At 34.0% G+C, this 24,339-nt stretch overlaps 1 protein-coding gene and 1 long non-coding RNA gene across 2 annotated transcripts in view; both read right to left on the bottom strand.

Moving 5' to 3' along the window:
- LOC137075818 (uncharacterized) overlaps positions 1-24,339 on the bottom strand; it is a 199,728-nt gene that overhangs the window by 56,983 nt on the left and 118,406 nt on the right. The window lies entirely within an intron of this gene.
- On the bottom strand, positions 10,655-16,741 carry LOC137074999 (uncharacterized). The gene is made up of 2 exons (XR_010904973.1): positions 14,822-16,741; positions 10,655-14,069 (listed from the first exon to the last, which is right to left on the bottom strand). It is a non-coding gene; the product is annotated as an uncharacterized lncRNA (long non-coding RNA).

Genomic DNA, 24,339 nt, shown 5'->3' with positions numbered 1-24,339 from the left:
CTTGATGAAGCTAGAGGGATATAGATCCATTGTGGAGCCTTGGTGGTGCAGACCAGGGCAAAGCCGAGGAGACAGAAGATTAAGGCAGAGTCTGGAAGGCTGTAGACCAAGATGGAGCCAGAGGGCTGGAGAAGCAGGGTTGTAATGCTAGAATAGAGGGCCAAGGTACAAACATAGCCATAGGCCTGGAAGTCTGTTGTGGAACTGTGGAGATGTCAGACCAGGGCAGAATTGGAAGGAGGAGGGACCCTGGTGAAGGGATGCCAGGCCACAACAGAACCAAGGGAGCAAAATGCCAAGGTGCAGCCAATGGCAAAAAAACATAAAACAAAATGAAACTAAACTAAACAGATAATCAAACTAATACAATCACTAGCAATGAACTAAAAAAAGAGGAGTATAAATACAAATATATAAAGATGAACTTAACTAGACACAAGTAACCATAATGGCTAACCAAGGAACCATAACACATTACAAAGATGTAATACAGCTCTGGAAACAGGAACTTAATCCGTGAAAAATATGAGTCCTAAAACGTATACGGAACATGTCTGTTACAATAGTGTTGTCTAATGACTTCCTTCATCTTGACCTTAAGCTTAAACCAGCAAGTTTTCTACTACATTTGAGTTTTGAGTATTATGCAAAACCACACCCATGGGACTTGTCAATATGATAGGTACATTTGTAATATAGTTATAAGAAACAAATAGCGTATATACTTGTACATTTTTGTATGTTGCAGTTACAATAAATAAATTGGAAAAAATGTATTAAATGTACATTGTATCCACACTGAAATACAAATTGTAATGAAATTAGATTTTGTTTGTTGGTACTTTCCTGTGGTAAACAGTTTCTGTTGTGAATGACCTCAATGACGTATCCATGTAGTCAAGACTAGAGGCTGAAAGATGACTAGTAGTGTCCACATAGTCCTATAAAACAATAAAACATTATTTTGTTGTGTAATATAGTTTTATGCAATATTATGACAATAAAAAAATTATATGGTTATGAAAAACATATTCAAAGCATTATTTATAAAAAAATATACTCACATCAAGTCTGATGATTCTTTGTTCAGCAAGAAAGCCTTCTAATCCCTTTTTTCTGTTTTGTTGTATACCAGATGGTAACTGGAGAAGGTCACTTTTCTTTAATCAGATGACAGATGAAATGCAAATATTTTTTTATAAAGATTGAGATATTCAGTTGTCCATAAATTCCAGATTGTTTGTGGATTGAGAAAGGTTTCTGCTGGCGAATGTGGAAGTAGTTTTTTTAAATCATGATTTACTTAAATGCATAAATAAAATCAGCTGTACAAAAAAAATGAATAATGGTATTACAACATTGAGAATGAAAACAGTGCTGTAAGTAGAACTACACAGCTTCAAAGTACTCAGCATAAAATATGCTGTACAATGATGATTTTGAATGAAATCATCACACTTCTAACACAACTAATTCAGGAAAATTACATATATATTCCTAATTTACAATATATTTGATTTTGATGTCAATGTATCTGACATGCCCTCTTATTTTAAAATATTTATTACTATGGATAAAAAATAAAAAAAGACCACTGGCTACACAGAAAATTGGAGGAGATGGTTCTACTTACATACTGACAAAATTTTCACCGAATGCAAATACTTTACAGCAAGGACATAGCTTGTGGGAGGCCATTCTGATTCTCTATTCAGAACTGATACCAAAATGTGTTTTATTGTAATAATGTTGTGTGTGTGTGTGTGTGTGTGTGTGTGTGTGTGTGTGTGTGTGTGTGTGTGTGTGTGTGTGTGTGTGTGTGTGTGTGTGTGTGTGTGTGTGTGTGTGTGTGTGTGTGTGTGTGTGTGTGTGTGTGTGTGTGTGTGTGTGTGTGTGTGTGTGTGTGTGTGCAAGCGACATGTGCGTGCGTGTGTGTGTCTCCTATAAAAAAATAACCATAGCCCACATGTCAACCTATTGCCATGCTATAAAGTGACAACAATTGGGTATGGTTTTGCATAATAGCCCAAACTTTCTGGTTCAAGCACAATAAAAGTGTATTTAGCAAAAAACTAAAGAAACAAAAACAAAAAAAAATTAAAAAGGAGGAGACCTGAGTTGGCTGACACTATCTTCAATAAAACTTTTAAATAACCCTGCAAAAAATGTCAAAAGATGAAAAACATAAATAGATTAAATATATATAATTTTATTGTTCACTGAAATAGAATAGAAATAAAAAAATGACAGACAAATTACTCATTGTACTATTTTAACAACAAAAGTCACAACAAAATAAAAACTGTCGCATGGACAATCAGTTATTGACATTATAAGCAGCTGCTGTGCAGTTTTGATAATTGCCTTAGGTGCAGACTTACATTGGTAAAGTCTGTATTCATGTATACAAAACAACATTATTTGCAATTATTACAATGATATAATCCCACAAATTCAGCAGTATGTCCTACTCAAAATCCACACTGGTGTCTATGTATTACGGGGTTGATTGGCACAGTTTTAAAGTAGAAAACAAAAATTGTTTTGGAGTGGCCTCATGCCTGACTAGATAACCTTGGGCCAATCACATGACCTCAACATTGCAGAAGCCTCCTTCAAATGTCTGCCCTATACACTTTTAATAATACTTCACATGCCTACATGGGTAAGGGGAATCAGTATTTGATTATGATGACAGCAACTAACAAATGGATACTATACATCCAAGAAACACAGGATATTTTTCCATATAATTTTGTTCAGTTGGAGTCCTATTTAAATATTATGAAATAAAAATTATAAGAATAAAAATGTAATTTGGGGTCAAAAATATCAGAAGACCGTCAGAGGATTAACCATATTTAAAATGATATTCAGTAGTTTGACGCAAACTTAAAAAGAATTAAAAATGATCCCTGTGCCAATCAACCCCTGTGCCAGCCAACCCGGTCTCCATTACCTCCCCTCCCCAGGGAGCCGCCTTTTCTTATGTCTTACCTCCCTACCCACCCCCTCCTCTAATGGCAGGCGGAATCTTTACACATACTTTTTTTTTGCACTTTTTACAAATTTTACAGTGAAATGAGTATTGCCTGATGAAAACTATAGTAAGTTTGCACAATGTCAAGATGTATATCTTCCATATCTTTTGTATAAACATGATCTATTAATGTTCCTTTTTCTGTGGTAGGGTTTTGTACATGTTGATTGTACCCATGTTGTTCCATTAATTTTACTAATGTTGATGAAGTCAAGATATCTTCATTAAAGTCTCCCATGATTATTTTCTGTCCTGGATGCTTTTCTATCTCTTCAATAACATGTAATAGCTGCTGTCGAAACATGTCAGCTTTATATGAACTGGGCCTATACAAAACTGCAGCAGTCAAATTGACATGTGGAATTATAAAGTATAAACTTTCTAAATTCCAGTTCTCAGGAGTAAAGATGTTACACTCAATTTTATCAGAACAATAAATTCCAACTCCACCTCCTCTCTGCTTTTTTAATTCAGTAAAAAGAGCAGTACTGTTGTCATAACACTTAGCTCTTGGGTTGTGCTTGAACACAAATTCTGGTATTTGTGGTTCTTGTGCTTCATCATCTGCATTTAGCCATGTTTCTGTCAAACAAATACAATCAGCATTCATTAGAACTGTATGAGCAAGAACATCCTGAAAGTGAGCTTTCAGACTTTGTACATTAAGCAGTGCTATTCTGAATGTACAAGGTGCTTTAGTGAAACTGTTTAGTTCTAAAGGGCATTTTGACATATCTTTCATAGCCAACTCAATTTTGTCATTACAATAAATGGCTGACTCTTTAAAGTCCTCAATTATTAATCCACTAAGAGATCTTACACGGCTCAATGCAACATATGATTGCCCTGCTGTAAAGATTTTCTTCAGTGAAACAACAGCTTTATCTACTGTGAGTCCTTGCACTTTGTGAACTGTACATGCCCATGCCAATCTGAGAGGAAACTGACGCCGTATACCACCATCGTTTGAGACTTGGTCTTCTTGCACTTCAATTACTGTTGAATTTTGAGAAAATCTCTGTCGTGTTTTAGATCTCTGATTTTTACCCACATTTGGATTATCAAACTCCACATGAATAGCTGATGGGAAATCATCTTCACTGTTCTGACTTTCAGTTATGTGGACAACTGTACCAAAAGCTCCATTGACAAGACCATCAGCAACATCAATATTTTTTTTTAACATAACCCTTGCTCCAATACCCAAGGAAACAGATTTAGACAAAGATGAGTTGAAAACTTTTGTATGAAATCCAACTTTACGTTCCATTCGTCCAGTTTTTGAATTTTTCACATAATCTTGAGCATTGATAGTGATTGCCTCTGGGCAACATTCATGTAATCTTGCAATGTTGTATTTATCAACTTCTGAATTTGTTGCAAATATATGAAGATCATTACAGTTCTCCCCTGTTTCACATTTTTTCAGCATAACAATATCGGTGCTGGTAAGACTTTCATTTTTCTTACGTACTCTTAGACGATTTAGCATTTCAGCAAAGCTTGAATCTTGTTGTCGGACAACTTTAGTTAATTCAGCAAGTTCAAAGTTATTTTCCCATAAGTTTACTCCTTTTGTATCAGCATAGAGAGCAGTTCCTTTCACTGGAGGAAGTTGATAAAAATCTCCAACACACAGAATATTCACCTTTCCAAAGAGAGAGTAGTCACCAGTTTGTTTTATTTGTCGCAGCCTTCCATGAATGTATGAGAAAAGACGATGGTCAACCATAGACACTTCATCAATAATCAAAATTTGCAAAGTACCCAATTTTGTGCGTAATGAATTTATTTTGTCATCACCAAGAGGCTGATATGGCAGTCTGACATTTGCACCAATTGAAAATGTATTATGTACTGTTAAAGCGCCGATTTGAAAGGCCGCCACTCCTGTTGAAGCCGTCAAAAGTACAGTAATGTCATCAGGATTCTCAGACAGCTGAGATAACAGTCTAGTAGACTCATACTGTATTGCCCTAATTAGATGACTTTTCCCTGTGCCTGCTCCACCAGTGAGAAATAATCTGAATGGTTCAGGATTTTGTCCAAGTATTTTCTGTAGACACCACTTTCGCACTTTATAGAACACAGCCGATTGTTCCTCATTTAATGACCGTAGTAAATTCAAAGCATCATCTCTGGGCATTGTACTGTGATTTGTCTCAATGGTACACACACTTTGAGGATTTCCTATAAGATCTGGAATAAGTTCTCGACTGTCATCTTCATCTGGCAACACTTGATCCTTCATCAGTTCTATGCATTCATCACGCTGTTTTTCTGTTTCAGGACATATCTGGGCCCAGGCATCTTCTAAATCAATATTCTGATCTAAAAGCTGTTTAGCTTGCTCAATTTTATCACTGTCCTTTTCAAAAAATTCTTTGTTGCCATCAACAATTGATTTCACTTGTTTCAGTTCAGAACCACATTTTATGACACCGCTTTTGTAGAACTCCTCATATGTGTGATAGTTGCTCGGCTTCAGATCACAGTCATCATAATGTGGTAAGAAAAGCTGCAACAATGAATGATAATATTTTTCTGGATCTTTTGTGGGTGAAAACCTGGGATACCTTACTACTGCAGGTTCAGTCCGTGTTCTTCGTTTTACATAGCCATTGTTATTGTTGAGTTTAATTATTTTATTTTCAGCTGTTTTGTTTTGTGTGAAAACCTCTGATTTTGTCAGAACTCTGTACTCAGAACAAAAACTGGCAAGACATAGAGTTTCTAGTGGTTCTTTCTCTGGTCTATTCTTGTATCTGTCAGTGATACTCGTCATCCAAAAGCTGCCTTCATCATCCGACTGGTCATTTTCCACTTTGCTTCGGAGCATATGCAAAGGCAAACTCATCTTTACAGGATTTTGTCCTATTGGAATAAATTGTACTTTACGGGAACATTCCTTCAAATGCATGCCTGTCAGTCTGTACACTGCCTCCTGAGCTGAAATTTCTCGGTTGTGCAGATAGATACTTCCCAACTGTTTTAATGATGCTTTAGCTTCAAGATTTCCATTGATCGCTTCATTTTGTGCACATTGAAGCAGCAGTCCCATTTCTTGTTCTGCTTTTGTAATGTAACTAAGTATATAGACAACTACAGAAAAAGCATCTGTGACATACTGAATATCCATATTCCCTTGCCAAGCACGCAGTAAATCTCTGTTATACTGGTTTACCCAAACATCTTTTGGATTTCTTTTCAAGACAATACTTTTCTTTTTGGAACACTTGTTGTATGCTTTTTCAAATATAGTTTGATTAATCCCAATAGATGAAAAAAAGGCATCAACGGAATCAAAATTCACATCAGAATTTAATGCAGTTTTCACTTTCTTTATAATTGCACTTGCTGTGTCATCTCCATCCTTCCCTTTCAACTCATCTGCATTACTTTGTCTTGTGATAAACGTACGTGAAGATGGTGGTCGTGGAAAATTAAATCTACAAACTGTATTTTTCTTTCGGCACGTTTTTGAATGTCTTGTACTGTGCTTCTGAACACTGTTCACTGTTTCATAAAGTACCGTGTCATTTTCTGGTGGTGTTTCACAAGTGATGTAAGTGTCAATGAACTCAGCAACCACAGGATCATTATCTGCATCATGATCGTTGAGCTTCGGAGCATCTTCCACCCAAAACAGACAGTGAACATGAGGAGAACCACGTTGTTGAAATTCAACGCGATAAAAGTAGTCTTTTATCTTGCCAATAGGCTTTGCTGGTGACATTATGACATTTCTTAGAAAACAGTGCCATCTGTGATCAAACATCCTCGCTGCAGTAACAGGATTTCGCCGTATGAGTCCACATTTTTCAGACCAGTCAAGCTCATCAACATTAATTTGTTTCCCCTCTTGCTTAATAATAGTGTTCAACATTTCAGGCCATCTCAGATCAGCAGAACTAAAAGATGCAAAGAAAGTCGGTATGCCTAATTGTCTAATCAGGGCAAACAGATCTTTTTGCGTAGACATCCAATAGGGAGGAGTTCCTCTTACTGGTCTTAAGAACTTATATCCTTCATCATAATTTAGTATTCTTTGCAAGGAATCAGAGCTTGTTAGCATATCTGGTGTGACATTTAAGCTACTTTTCTCAGAACCTTTCCTCAGTGCAATTGACACGTTAGACACAACTTGATCAACTTCTGATATATATTGTGCATAAAAAATGAAGTCTGTGCTGTGTGCAAAACGTCCATCTGCATTTAGTATTCTTGCATTCAGGTATCGTGACAATGTGATTTTTTCCTGTCTTTCATCATGAAATGTTGGAGCGCCAGAAGGATAGAGAACAGGGAAACACTTTGCCTCATTGGTTTTATCAGCTAGCAGCCTAACAGGACTATTACCTTCACCTGGTGCCACATTCAGGACATCATTAAAGTGTTGATCAATTATTTCTGAACCAAGATCAACAGGTTGTAGTGATGTATCTGACAAAAGACCACTTTGTTCTTTAATATATGTTATATCTTCGTCTTCGTCATCTCCAGGTTCTTTCTCATCTTCATTTTTATCTGTTAGATCTTGTTCCTCCATATCAACATCATCAGCCTCATTGTTTAAATCATCAGACGCATTCAAAGAGTTTACCCACTGCTCATTAAACTCCACATCATAATACCATTTATTATGTCTCACCAAATAAGACAGTGCATGTCTGACACGATCAGTGCTGACATATTTATATTCATAATGGCCTTTATATGTTAACTTCCGTTTCAGTTTTATTCTTATCATGTGGTCATCACATTCATTACGTGGAAGAATATTAGAGACATCTGTGGTATTAACAGGAACACACACTACAGGGCCATGACAGCCTTTCTGATTTCCACGGGGCAGACAAAGCAACTTCATAAAGGGAATATTGCGTGCAATAAGATGTTCTTCCAATGAGTTCAGTCCTTTTAGTTCTTTCGGAACGTCCACCAAATGCATGTTGTTGGCAACACTCTCTTCGGGCAATTTTCCACCAAGGATCTTACGATGGCATGTATAGCAAATCCACAATTTACGAGCCAGATTACCTGATAAATAGCATCTATTCTCACATTCAGGGCTGCAAACGTGTAAATACTTTAGTGTGATGCATCGTTCAGCTAAATCAGTTACTTGCTGACCTCTGGTTTTGTAGCAATCTCTTCTACATTGAATCACCTGTTTTCTGAATAATAAACGATGGCAAACACAGCAAACAAACTCTGGACCTGTACTGACTTCTTGATGAAACTGATTAATAATAAAATCAATTTCTTTCTGTCTGTCCTTCTGTTTTGCATAAATTTCCGATCTTTTTTGTATTTTACTCATACGAAAGTTTTCATCATTATTGTATTTCCTTTTAGAGTATTCACAGACACTTGCTTTAAAGGGGGGGTTTGTGTGATATTTAATCTTTGAATATTCACATACACTTGCTTTAAAAGCGGGTTTTTTGCAATATTTATTCTTTGAATATTCGCAAACACTTGCTCTAAAGGCTTTATTAATTTTATACTTTGTCAGAGAATACTCCCGAACACATTTCCGAAAATGAACATTCCTGAAATACTTCATCTTTGAATTGACACGTTTTGACTGCTGAACATTAATATTGTTCTTATATTGATCTCGAAGATTTTCAAGTTTTTTCTCCTTATAATCACTGTCTTCAGAGTATTTCGTTTTTAACTTGTCGATCTTTTTCTGCCTGTAATCACTGTCTGCACAGTATTTCGTTTTTAACTTGTAGATCTTTTTCTGCCTGTAATCACTGTCTGCACAGTATTTCGTTTTAGAGTTCTCAATCTTTTTCTGCCTGTAATCACTGTCTTCACAGTATTTCGTTTTAGAGTTCTCAATCTTTTTCTGCCTGTAATCACTGTCTGCACAGTATTTCGTTTTAGAGTTCTCAATCTTTTTCTGCCTGTAATCACTGTCTTCACAGTATTTCGTTTTAGAGTTCTCAATCTTTTTCTGCCTGTAATCACTGTCTTCACAGTATTTCGTTTTAGAGTTCTCAATCTTTTTCTGCCTGTAATCACTGTCTTCACAGTATTTCGTTTTAGAGTTCTCAATCTTTTTCTGCCTGTAATCACTGTCTGCACAGTATTTCGTTTTAGAGTTCTCAATCTTTTTCTGCCTGTAATCACTGTCTGCACAGTATTTCGTTTTAGAGTTCTCAATCTTTTTCTGCCTGTAATCACTGTCTTCACAGTATTTCGTTTTAGAGTTCTCAATCTTTTTCTGCCTATAATCACTGTCTTCACAGTATTTCGTTTTTGAGTTGTCGATCATTTTCTGTCTGTAATCACTGTCTTCACAGTATTTCGTTTTTGAGTTGTCGATCTTTTTCTGTCTGAAATCAATGTCGCTATGGTATCGCTCACGTTCTCTTTTACATTTAGGGGACTCTGTGTCATTTAACTTTCGTTTTCGCAAATTCTGATTTACACTCTGGTCATCCACTTCAATGTGACACGCTTCTGCACAAACATTTTCTATAGTTTTATGTTTAACACATGTAACAACCTCGTAGTGATTTCCATTGCAGTGCTTCAAATAGATGGCATTTTCTGTAAATAACTCTTCAGTAGGGACATGCGCATTCCATCTGTCATTATTAAAGGTCATTATGTTTAAGTTTAAAAAGTCAGCTAGACCAAATAATTCCACATGACTTCCCCATGTTCCAGAATAATACATTTTAGACTGTGTCAAATAATCTTTCACTGATCTGTGCTCTTCGCTTAAGTATTTCATAAATTTAGAACCGTTAGCTTCAAGATGTTTAACAACTGCACGTCGTATTTTCACGTGTTTCTCTTGATTGCCGCACACTGCATGCGCTATTGATCTAAACAAGCAATTACCATCTCCTTTAATGCCTTTTGTTTTGCACGGTACTCCTAAAGCACATGCATTTGTTCCTTGAACACCAACACTTTCATTAGTAAGTTGCAAACGTGCACACAAAGCATCCTGATCAGCAGACGTTAAAGGTTTGAAACTGAACTCCGTATTTACTGTAGGTCCGACAATGACATGGTCCAATGACGAATCATGTAACTTGTTCACATGTGGAAGTTTTGACCATCTCTTTTCCTTACTTGAAACCAGGCACGTCTGATCAAATTTGCGAATTGATGTTGGTTTGTCTACGCACGTTGGTTTACCATGATCTCCAATACACTTACTCGGCTCAGGTGTCCTTATAGGTGAAACATGTGTAATGCTGCTTTGTTGCCCAGACTTACAAGAACTCGCCTCAGCAGTTGTAGCCTTACAGATGGCTGTTGCTTTCACACCGGTCACTTCGAATGGTGTTCCCTGAGCATTCAGTGACATGGCAAGGTTAAAAACATGATTAAATAACATCTGCATGTCATCACAGTACACTACTACACTTGAACCGTTACCATATGCAGCCATACCATTACCGTTACGTGAATGGGAATCAACTACAGCAAATGTTGACCCTGCCTTTATCACTGCACAAATGTTGTCTTGAATGTTTAACAGACATGCATCAGACTGAAACAAAGCCCTCTGAAGTGCTTCTTCTATACACATGCACACACCTTGCAATGCTTCATCATACACATCAAGACCAATCACACCACTTAGAGACTCTGAAAACTTTATTGAGAAGGTTGTGTTAAAGAGTGTGTGCACTGTAGGCAATTCTGCAACAGCAATATAACCGCGCTGTGTTGGATCAATGATCTTTCCTTGCAGTCGCATAGACGTGTACAGCTCATCTCCATTTAACAGAACAGCATTCAGGTCCTCTGTTGTCCAGGTCTGCACATCCTTCAGCACACTCATGATGACTGCGGTGACACTGTTTACTGCACACTGTCTGTTTCTGTTGAAACCAAATCGCTCATCACCTTGATGGAAGGAACCTTCTATGACTTTCTGTGGAAAACGATCAGAGTTATTGACATTTTGAAAAGTATTTGGAGCCTTGTGGTCACTTTGACTAGTTTCAGCAGCCTTGCGGCCAGTAGGACAAGTAGGACAAGTTTTAGCAGCCTTGTGGCCAGTATGACAAGTATTTGACGCCTTGCGGCAGTTTTGACAAGTATTTGGTGCCTTGCGGCAGTTTTGACAAGTATTTGACGCCTTGCGGCAGATTTGGGAGGTCTCAGTAGCTGCCTTTTTTTTGAGAGGAGGCGCAACCTCAACCAAGTCCACGGAGGAAGTAAGCGCAAAACGCTCAGCATTCCTCCTCTTGGCAGCCTCGGACCGACGGAAACCCTTTCCACGTGGCATCTGAAATTACATAAAAACACAGAGACAAACCAGTTTAGTACAGTGGTTACTAGATATAATTTTACTCACTAACCAATAATGCTTTATAAATAGCATTCATCATATCTTCATATGAAGCAAAAGCATTCATTAAATCATTATTTGTGCCTTTAACAGTTTAAACTTTTTTTTTTACCAAAAACCATCTCCTAATCAAATTACAAATGTGTTTACATTAATAAAAATACACAGATAACTAAATTGTTAATATAATTAATTACTAAACATAATTACTAATTTCATTTATCAGTATCAACTAGAAGAAATTACTAGTCTTCACCTCCACAACCGATGACAAACAATCCAATGATATTCAGGCAAAAATCATGTTAATGCAAGAGTAAATGTATTAAAACTTGTACTAACGTTACTGTGGTATAAACCTAGATGGGACCAATAGCCATAAAAGGAAAACAAGGCTGCTGAAACGCTATCAAGAGACAGATACCGGCGCAAAACAACAGCCACAAGTTTCATTAAGAGAAGTGGAGCTTTTATTGGGCATATTTGCCAGTCTTTCATTCATGTATATGTGGGCTAACACAGCACTATTTTACACAGTTAAAACAATCATACTAAATACATTTGAGTACAATGAAAGTTCTATATCACTAACTGATATGTCAATAACTGAAGTTCTATAACATTGCTGTCGACATTCACTAAGTGGCTAGTATGGCACACGTTGCACACTGAAGTAATTTAGATCAATATTAAAAGGTGTATGACTTGTGTTGCTAAATGACATTTAATTCATATTTAAATATTGTATAATGCAGATAATACTGTATTACTGTTACTACAAAAAAAAAACTTTCTAATTATTGTCTCTGAGACATAGGAAAAACATGTAAGGGGAATAAAAAAAAGAAACCAAAAGTTTCAAAGATTAAGACTAATCATGTTGAGATATTTAACAAGAATTAGTTTTCTGTAGATAAATATATCCAAACAGTTGATCATCTGTCTAACAAAAAACAATGCCCCAGCTCCACATACAGGCTTTGTTCAATAAGGCAATTTAAGTAGCTTTGATACAAATTCATTTGAAAAAAAAACATTAATGGTGTGCATTTTTAGAAAAAACAATGTCACTGACATATTTTAAGATGTCTGTGCAAATTGATTTTACATAAAACAACTCAAGTATACATTTTAGACTGGAATTTGCTTAAGCCTCATGTTTGAAACAGAAAAATATATTAAAGCATCTTTGATGTTTATATTATACAGAAAAAAAATCCAGAAATCAAGGTTAAGTCATGAACAGGCAAAACAATGACACAGTTCATGTCACTGAATAAACTTGCTGATTTCTCTGGATTTAAAAATAGTTGGAAACATTTGGGATAATTTATGTACACAGATCAAGTTTTAGTGGTTTTAGGAGATTATAATCTAAAAATCTTCCATATTCTGCCGTCCACTATGAAATGTATAAATAGAAATTGCACACTGTAACACATAACATTTGAACATAACATTTCAAATTAATCCGACTGATATACTATTTACTAGTGTTGTCACGATACCAAAATTATGACTTCGATACGATACCAGACTAAAATATCGATACTAAATCGATACCACAGTAAAAAAAAAAAAAAAAAAGATAAGATGCTTAATATGACAACAGAACTTATTATTCATTGTGTTATTTTTTACTAAAAATTCATGTGGCCAGCATGTTCCTTAGGGTTGGGCATCGTTTTGATTTGAACAATTATTGATCAATTGATCAATTACTATTAAAATTATCTCACAAATTTTTGCTAACTCAATGTATTTTTTACAACGGGGTAATTGTGTTGCAATAGCTTACACACAGCACAAGGAAGCTTGATTTCGAATGGTAAATTGAATTTAAAAAGACGAGTAAACATTAATAAAATAAGAATAAATAAACAGATAACAAACAATAGCACAAATACAATAGAATAGAAGATACAAATTAAATAGACTGCTTTATTTTTTCAGTAGGTCTAACATTCAGATAAGAAACTGAAAAAAAAATGCATAGTAATTACATTTAAAACAACATTGGATAATGTTCTTTGTAAAAAATTCAATAGCCTACAGATGAAACTATTAAAGTTACACAAGTTGATCAGTCAAGAGCAGTTGATCGTTTGTCTTTTTGTAGTTTGAATAACAAATGACTGCTGTCCCTTTAAGACCTGACGCACACATGGATCCTAAACACTGTTCCTGTTACTTGTTCTTCCTGAACTATTTGCGACTGTGTTTACGTTAATACTCTTCCAGATGTGCACTGATAATTTTTTTGAGTGTATTTGACCAATAATAAGCTGGAAAAAGAAGCAAATGTTTGCACTTGTATCATGTCAGAGGCGGCTTTATTACGGTAGGCTATGTGTGTGCGCTTCAGATGTGAGCACGAAATCTGCAGGGATTAGTAGAATTAATTTATGCGCAATCTCGTGCAAATTTCAGACCGATCACACACTAACACACTGTCATGAGGAAAAAGTCCAGCAGAATGCGCGTTCGCCGTGCTCAGAGGTTAACCGGGCTGAGTGAGAATATGCCGGTGTGTGTCAACTCGCTTTCGGTCGGAGAGGAGAGCGCAGCTGGTATCAATACTGTAAAAACTGAGAATTGTATCGTTTCAGATATTCCAGTAGATACATATCGATATTTTTGACAACACTACTATTTACTGAATCATTTATTTCATGTGATATTTCACTTACCTCAGTACTGCTCCATTCATTCCCCATTTCACATAAAAAGAAAACAAAACATAAATTAGTCCATGAAAATGCATTCCACTAATTAAAACATACACTTAAAAATGACGGTCTGATTTCACCACAAACATGTTTGGCGCTAATCTTAAACGGATCAAGCTTCAGGGTTTGAACGTTGTCAAAGACACTGTCACAGAAAAAAAGCTTGCAAGCACTGAACTGAGATATTGTCCATACTACATATTGTTGTTCAATAAACAGTGCTTTTTCAGCCACAATAGGTGTATTAACAGTAGCATTCAACAAATTGAGCAAATATAAAAATATAACACTACATAGACTTATTGACTTAAAAACTATTTGGATTACAGGACAAATTTAAGGACAAACAGCAGCATGTTTACTATCAGGATGCTCTCACTTTAAGACCTGCAAGCATCAAAAATACAGATTCTCTCAAATATTTACTTTCAATTCAGACATAACCAACTGTGTTTATGTACGCCTTGTGTATATTTGACATTATTAGAGCAATCAGACGCAAAAGATAACTAGTAATAAGGTGTTGTTTTAACAGGCATGTGCACTTTAAGTGTATGTGCTCAGAAAAGCATGTTAGAACAGCGCATCAGCATGCAAATAAAATGTTACCGGCACAGCTTTAAAGCACATGCAAAAAAAACTTTTGTAAACTGCAAACTCTTGTGAGCATAACTCTACCTCTACATTAACATGTAATGTGAATGTTTTAACTCGACTTACGTTAGATGAGTTCTGAAAGTCTTCTGAAACACATGGGGAAAAAAGACAAAATTCAATTCACAGAGCATAAATAGGCAATTACATTCACAAACAATTATTATTTTATAATAAGTAATGATTAATACTTTTTTTTTATAATTATCAATTTATAATAATTATCAATATTTATTGAACTACAATCATATATAACATACATTTAACTCCATCTAACTAATATCCTCCTTGATATTTCACTTACCTCAGCACTGCTCCATTCAATCCCCATTTCACATAAAAAACCCAAACAACAATAAATTAGTCCATGATGCTACATTAATAAGCAAATGTCCTCACTTATAAATTAAATATAACTAATTTAATTAATTATTTAATTAATAAAAAATGTCTTTAGCTTAAAAAAAGTCTTCCTCTTTTGTTTAATCATCATTGACGATACACACAACTGCACATACATTAGGCTGCTGTTCCTTTTAGACCACTACACAGATCTAATATAAGCACACATCCAGTTTCTATCTAAATCAATCAATTAAAATGAGGATACTTGCCGACACGGCCATTTTGACTTAATTTTGCAGGAACATGTCAGTTTAACCTCACAACACTTTACTGTTGCTATGTCCAGCAAGTCATGATGCTCTCACGCAGGGAAAAATACATCATGGACCACAGAAGACACAAAGTCTCAACTTTTTAAATTGTCATTATTTTGTTGTGAACATCGCTGTGTACCGCCTCAGTTAAAGTTCCTCATGAACTGATGGTCTCTTCTAGTTAATTGATAACAATAAAATGAATGATCTCCAGAACAAATGTTATTTCAACCGCAAAAACACAGCACACACTATTTGTCAAGTCCACCGACTTTAATGTAACGTTAGTACTAACTCTCCTGACTGTCTCCTTTTTCGGTCAAAGCAGAAGCGTTGAATGATTGTGCAGTCCGCTCAGAAGGGTGAATGCGTCATTCATGTGCGGATCGCGTGAGCAAAGTGTGCACTTCACTTCGCTTAGCGCATCACAAACCACCACATAAAAACTATTTGTGGCTGTCAAAGTTCATATTGAATGTATGGGAAACACTGCCCGAGATTTATTAACACACGTAGCATTTCAAAATTGTAATATTATAGCATGTCTAATCACAATACGTGTCTAAATACAATTGTGCACTTAATAACTGTCAAGAAACTAAATATATTAACATCAGAAGTACCACCCCGCAATACAACAAAATATGTATATCTGTAGTTACATTTTACATTGCCAGAAGCTCACTTACCGCTATGCACCAGTGAAAACGGACTATCTGGAAACAACGACTGAACTTGGGTTCCTATGATGTTTTCTGACGATCATTATCAAAACATATCCCTTTCCACACCCACATATTAAAAAGCACGAATCCGATTATAGGATTAAACTCCAGTTAAGAACAATATGTTAACAACGAGTATTGGCATTCGCACAATGATCGGGAAAAGACACTTGCATAATGAAATGCATATTCTGTCGCATTGTGTGTTATGTTTTATGAATTTTCAAAAATGGTACATGTAGCTACATTTCCTCCCCGTGCTTGTGAACTGATAATCTCTTCAACAGCACTGGAAAACCCCAAACCCAAAAGCACCAAACCCTGTATCATACTTTCACAACACTTAAAATATAAATCACACGTTATATGGAATTAGTTTATGATACGTTTCTATACTTTGTATTAAGGTTATATTAACAACACCAAAGTAAGCAGCTCATATTCAATAAAAAACACGTTTAAATGCTTATTTGCCCAAAATAATCATATAAACACTTCCATTAATATATAAATACTTCACACTATATCACAGATGTTATGGATACACAGTAATACATATCAGATTAATAAGATTATACTAATAAGAAATACGACACATGTCTCACCGTTCAAAGACAGGAACAAAATGACTTCCTACTAACCGGAAGCTCTCTGAAAACACAGCTCCCCTAGTGGTTAAAAATAAATACTTAATTTCCTTGCACAGACACCATCATTTTTATTTTATTACATTAACATGGCCTTTACAATCCATTCACAATGACACTTACTACTATTGCAACAGCAAATGAATGTTTATTGTATTATATTTTAGTGCTAAATTTACATGAAAAACCAAAGGCTGTACTCTTCCTTTTGAGCATATAAGCTTTTACGTCAACCCCAAACGTTGTGCCATTGGCTGTGTCGAGAAAACAATAAAGACAAGCGAGTGAATTCAGCCACTTTTATATAGTTTGTGCTTGCTATTTAAGAATAATTTGAAATTTAGCAAACTAACAGATCCAGTAGTAATGAAAATATTTATTTTATATTCAATATGTTTCATTATTACTTCACTACAAGTAGGAAAGTACTACATTTTGAATGCAATTAAATTTAATTAAAGGTAAAAAAATATATATATAAAAAAACCTACTCTATGACATATAGTGCTGTAAAAAGGAATGGTTTATTGGAAATTTAACAGTGAAGCACTGAGCATGAATTGATTTGCAGATATTTTATTAACTTTTATTTTATTAACTTTTATTAACAACAATAATGTGCAAAAATAAAATAAAAAACTAAACATTTCTAGGGAAAATTAAAATATTCTACTCTTATTAAATGTAGGCTACTATTATTCTTCTATAGTATCATACTGAACTAAAATGAGCAATCTTTACTTGTTCACTCACAATTTAAAGAAAAGGTTTTGTTTTTCATGAGACTCAAAATAGACCTACTATTTTCCATATTTTAAAGAGTGTAAATATCTAATAAGGCATAAAAAGGCCTCCTCTGCCACCATCTACTGGTTATAATGGTAATTTTCTGTCATTTTAAAATAAAAGTGCTAGTTTTACAGATCATAACATTACAATTTATATTAAAATTGGAAAATATTTAGAGCTTTTAATGCTGAAAAAAAGTCCTTTAAAAGTAATTGCATTTCACTCTGAAAAGGTTGTACAAACTCTGACATTAATAATGTATTTTTTCCACAGTACCATGTGTTGTTATGCTGCCTTCACATGCTTTTGGAATTGTTGTAAATAGGCTATACATTTATAGTTGTGCCTTTTATACACTAATACTTATATAGTGGCAATTATCTGCACCTCATTATTTACTACATTATAAAAAATGGTGCAATTATAAAACATTGAATAATCTCATTATCACTGACACACCAGCCTCACACGATATAGCACAAATCATCACCACAGTACTAAACACATACACCTGTTACCAATCAGCACCTTCATCACCAGCACTACAAAACAGCAGCATCACACTCAGTCACTGTCCAGTCTTATTAGAGGAATCATTTAGCTGAAAATGAAAATGCTGGCCATCATTTACACACCCTCAAGTTGTTCTAAACCTGTATGAGTTTCTTTGTTCTGCAGAACACAAAATAAGATATTTTGAAAAAATTTTGTAACCAAGCAGAGAGAGCAGCCATTTTAACAGAAAAAAAATACTCGATGGTTACTCTATCTGCTTGGTTACAAAAATTCTCTTCAAAATATTTTATTTTGTGTTCAGCAAATTAAAGAAACTCATTAAGGTTTGGAACAACTCGAGGGTGAGTAAATGATGACAGCATTTTCATTTTAGCCAGAATTATCCCTTTAATGCATAGACATACCTCTTTGTTTACCTTAAGGCAGTGGTCTCAAAGTCAATTCCTGGAGGACCACTGCTCTGCATAGTTTTCCTCTAACTCTAATCAAACACACCTGATCCAGCTAATCAAAGTCTTCAGGATTACTAGAAACATCCAAGCAGGTGTGAGTTGGAGCCAGTTGCAGCTAAACTACGCAGCGCTGTGGCCCTTCAGAAATGGCCTTTGAGACAACTGCCTTAAGGACTCTAACAAAAATACTCACCTGTCTACAGCATGCTTCTTCATTCCCTCGTGCCCTCCTCGTCTCCAGTGAGTTACTCTGTGTCTGATCTGCTTCAAGTGTGCCAGCTTCCTTTAATTCCTGCAAACACAATACAAGTATAATTTCTATGATCACATCTGTCAACTACTTCACCAATTCACACTCACCTGCACTCTGTCTACCATTCTGGTTGGTCAATAAACATTTTAACGATTCTATCAGTGTCTCTGTCCCATTCTGTTGTAATAGTCATATGATATAACATTTAAAAATTGAAAGAAAGAAATTAAATGAACGCCAAGTTCAAACTCCTCTCAATCATGTCAAGAAAACAATTGACATCCCCTTTAACTTCCACACCACAGAAGCTAACATTTGCCCTAAAAAGTAAAAATGTATAAATAACTTAATAAACCATTAAAATGTATAACATTTCCCATATTTCTTAATCATAATAAATATAAATCATACACTTATGTAAACCTAAATATATTTAACAGGTTAATCTTCTGCTATTATTTGTTATTTTTTAAACATTATAAATTCATTGAAACATATGGCCTGAATACACCAATTCAACTATATTTATCAAAAATAAGATGTCTTATGTAGGGCATGTATTTACACAAACCTTTACATGTAAAATCAAGCCAACTAATAACTTTAAATATAATATTGTTCTCACATTGTTTTGATGTCATTGTTAATAACTTAAACACTGATTAATTAATTTAAATGATATATAATCTATTTTATTAATTGCTCTGCTACAAAACTACTTCCGATACTCATTCAAATTTGTTTAGTTTCTTAAAATAATTTACTTAAGCAACACAAATTAAATATTCATTAAAAAAATCTGTATAGATGAGAAACACTAATATTTTATGTTGTCAAGTTTAACAATCAACAACTTAAAAGGCCTACATCATTAACCAAGAACATAAATATGGGTTATTCCAACATTTTAGCTTCATAAGTGTTGGAAGAAAATGTTTTTAGCATTCTACCATAATAGTGGCATGTTTAACTATTGGGAATACATATTAGTCAAGCTCAGAGACTAAAAAAATAAATATGGGTAGATTGTTCAGACTCAAGCCATGAAGGTTTTCCACCCTGTTAAGAACATACATTATCACGAAATGTTAATAAATGTTAAACAATAACAAGCTTTTCTTGGATAATATAAAAAAAAGTGCTAAAAAAAACATTTTGAGCTAGGTTAGCATAGCTCTTTGAGTGATTAACATTTTGCTACCTAACATTCCCATAAACAGAACTTTTATAACTATGTCAAAATAGGTTTTTAAATTTTTTTAACTTGACAAACACTCTTAATAACATAGCCTAAAAGAATGGAACTTTAAGATTGGGACAAGCAGAATAACATTAACATTTTTTAAATAAAATAAAAAAAGTCTCTTTTAGAAGTCAAGAAATACATGCTAACTGGGTGGAAGATGACTTCAGGAAATGAAAAAAAAAAAAAAGTTAAAAAAAAATAAATAAAATAATACCTATAGTTTCACATGATTTATATGTACGATTAGCCTAGTCTTTAACATCATTTAAAAATATTTCAGCTTTTATCATTTCATGGCAGAGCTGGACTGGTAATTGGGCCAACGCACTTTGGGGACGATATGACTACAAGTTTATTTATTTATTTATTTATTTATTAGCCACTAACTGGCCCATTGGTTTGTCCTCTGAATAGATAGGCCAAAGCGAGAGATACCTCCCCTCCATATTAGGCGCTTTTATTTATTTATTTTATTTGAGTGCATTAATTTGCTTTAAACTGCAAAAAAAAAAAAAAAAAAAAAAAAAAAACGAATATCTGCACAGCGCAGCCGCTGACGAACCTATGTTTTTTGCTGCTCTATGAAGTGATGAACGGTACTTTAAATCCAAATTGTGTTTTGTGATATAGAAACAGCTTTAAAGCTTGCCACATGCATTAAGGACAACGCTTTTTAATAACTAAGTATTAGCTTTAATAGCTAACTAACTTTTTAATAGATCTAATGAAATTTAACTAAATGTTATTTCAATGAGAACCTCATGAAAGATCAGTGGCTTACAAAAATTAGGTGTAAACTCTTGAAAAATATGATTGTTTTTAAAGGGGTATTTCAACCCAAAAATGTGACCATTTACTCACTCTAATGTCATTTCAAACCTGAATGAATTTATTTCTATGTAACAAAAGAAAAATCACTTGAGTCTGTTTTTTGAGTTTTCATATGGTAGCCTAACCAAAGTATTTTCTTTTGTGTTTCATGGAAGATAGAAAGTTATACAGGTTTGGAACAACATGAGGGTCAGTAAACGACGACAAAATTTAATAGCAGTAAATTTACTGCATTCTATCTCAAATTCAGTGCTTTACGTACAAGTGCATTTCTGTGTGACAAAAGTGAAACATTAAGTTTGATTAATATCAATATTAAGTTTGCATTTACAGTAAATTTGATAATATTTGTTCCTGTCCTAGTTTTATTTATTAACTCCAATTTAAGGCCCTAACCCCAGCAGATATATTTCTTGCAGAAGTCAATTACATTGCACTGAGGACATTATACAATTTAATCCATACATCAATAAAAAGATGTGTAAAATACAAAATAGTGTTTTTAATGTATATTATCTCTGCTTAAGTGACAAAGAATACCTAAATCTACAATAGAAGCCATTTATTATGAATATGTGGCTCATTTCAGAGAAAATATGAGTAAATTATTGAGAGAGGAAAGGTCATATACACTATATAACTAATATCAAAAACCAATAATTCAATACATAATTACCTAAAATAAATAATACACACTCAAAGTTATGAAAATTGTTTAATTGAAAGTACACATTCCACAAAATTCACTTAAGACATAATAATAGAAGAAAGGTTCAATGTAGTGTACATTTTAATATACAAAATATAAAAAAAATATACATTTTCAAATATTTTCAAAATGAAACTATCTAATACTGTAGTAAGTGTTTAAAAAAAATCACTGCAATAAAGTAAAGCAGACACAATCACCTGTGCATATATATTTTTTGCCAAAAAAAGTACACTACGCAATATTTGCTTAAAACATTATAACAGAAGAAATATTAAATATTTACAACTATAACAAAATAAATTATACTATATATATAAAGAACAAAATCACACTTTTGTGTTATTTTCCAAGTGAAAACATTTCTAACAATGTAGTGAGTATAAAAAAAACAAAAAACAAAATAAAATAAAAAACTTTTCCTACTAAACCTACTAATCTACTAAACCTTTTCTACTAAAAAGTACAGTAGACACCAGTACACTTGTGCCAATAATCACTTCACATGTTTTTCAACTACTACAACTTCACCTGGTCATAAACTCTCAAAAAAAGAAAGAAAGAAATATAGCCCCCTATCCATTCTAGAAATCCACTTCTTCCAAATCTAAGTCTATGTCATCAAAATTGTCTTCACCTACACCCTCTTTCTCATTAGTAGTACTCTCAGTAGTACAATCACTAGAAACCACACTGTCCTTCTCACTATGGACATCACACTGCACACTGCTTAAAGCACAAGCACTGGCATTGGAAGTACAAGGCACACTGTCCTTCTCATCCTGAACATCAGACTGCTCATGTTTGTGGCAAACAGGCTCACTACTGCTTCTGACCTCACACATAGACTTTTCTGGAGCATTGTCTGCAAACTGTACATTTATCAGTACTTCCCCACACATTTCAATCCGCAGTTTATCATAGCCGAGGACTTTTGACACCAATTCATTCGAGTCATATCTACCACGTTTTGGCAAATCTAATAGCTTGCAGAAATGATCATGGTCCATCGGAATTTTTTTGTTTTGTGCTCCAATTTCTACTGTTATGTGTCCACGTAACAGTGATGACACTTTGGACGTTTTGCAGAAAGCTCTGCAATTTTCGCATCGGGTCATGTTTGTTTCTAGATTCACAAACTCCAAAGGATGGAATTGTGGACAAAAGTTCTGAATTTTGACTTCTGTGTCCACAATTTCTCCCACAATGCTTTCTCGTGCACCTTCTTCTAGTTCTGCTGAACTACCACAGTCATCCACAATTGACAAAGTAGTGTCCACAGTTGTGGTCAAACAAGCTTTCTGATTGAACAACCGCACAGACACATCTGTGAGCTCATACCAGCTACCTACTACCAACGAATGGTCACCCCACACTGTCAAGGGGATTGTTTTAGCCTGGTCTGCTACAGTATATGTTGTCTGTGTCAGCCTCTGCCGGCTCCTGGTGACAGTCTGCTTCTGGGAAAGCAACTGCAACACCTTCACCTTCACAGACACCTTAAAAATAAAATAATTTTTTAAAAATTAATAAAATATCATATACTTACAAGTCTTCAAAAACAATACAACAAAAATATACAACTTATATATTACAACAATATTTATTATTATAATTATTATTTTTAGGATTATTATAATTATTTAGAAATACTTATAACTGTAAAAATATTATATTATATTATATTTATTATTATTATTATTGTACTATTCAAATATATAGAACATAACACCTCAAATAAACCAATTTTACACAATATTACACAAAAAATCTCACATCCAAAAACATATCCAAAGAACATTTAAAAACACCTATTTAAACCCTTTTCACACATTACAAACCACCTACAAGTTTTTATTTGAGAAACAGACAATGTTACTGCAAAAGTAACATTTTCCTAACTTTATCACCAAAACTACTATAAAAACTTACCTACATCTACACTAATTCTGAAGATCTTCATTATCAATCAATCAATCAATAAACTTTATTTATATCGTGCTTTTACAACATCTTCATAGTGTCAAACAGGACAATATTGCAACAAAATTAGATTTGGCTATATAGTCGTTCTGGAGAAAACCATGATCTTATCAGCTTATTTTAATTTATCATATAGCGACAATGTTGGCAGATCAGTAATATAGTTTATAGAATTAAATAAGACCTAATTAATTCATTTTATTTGTATATTTAGTTGAAAACTTGGATCATAATTTTAGTGTCCCCAACTGAGCAAGCCAAGCCAAAGGCACAAACAGACATCACTTCATTATCTTAATGAAGTATACTGACTTCACATTTGAGCTCAAATCTGCTAAACATTTTATCTTCAAAACCAACATTAACTATTGTTGACATAGTTCATTATACAGTAATATTTTTTATTGTAATACTTATTATTAATTTATTACCTAGCACTATTGCTAAGAATATATATAAATATATACATATATATATATATATATATATATATATATATATATATATATATATATATATATATATATATATATATAAACTTACTCTTTGATACTCCCTAACATCTTGTAGAATTTCCTCCAGTGTCCTCTTCTGATCACCTTCACCAGTCAGTTGATCAAATGCAAATGACAGCTTCTGAACAACCGACATTTTCGACCTTGAATTAAATTTTATGTCAATCTTCTCTTTGCCTTGAGAGGACTTGCTCAAAACCACATCACTCAATTTCACTGGACTTCTGCAAAAAAGAAATAGAAGCAATAAATATACTAC

The sequence above is a fragment of the Pseudorasbora parva genome, chromosome 5 (assembly GCF_024679245.1).
Source record: "Pseudorasbora parva isolate DD20220531a chromosome 5, ASM2467924v1, whole genome shotgun sequence".
Classification (NCBI taxonomy): Eukaryota; Metazoa; Chordata; class Actinopteri; order Cypriniformes; family Gobionidae; genus Pseudorasbora; species Pseudorasbora parva.
Note: the sequence above shows the minus strand (reverse complement) of the source record. Positions and strands in the feature narration are given on the sequence as shown.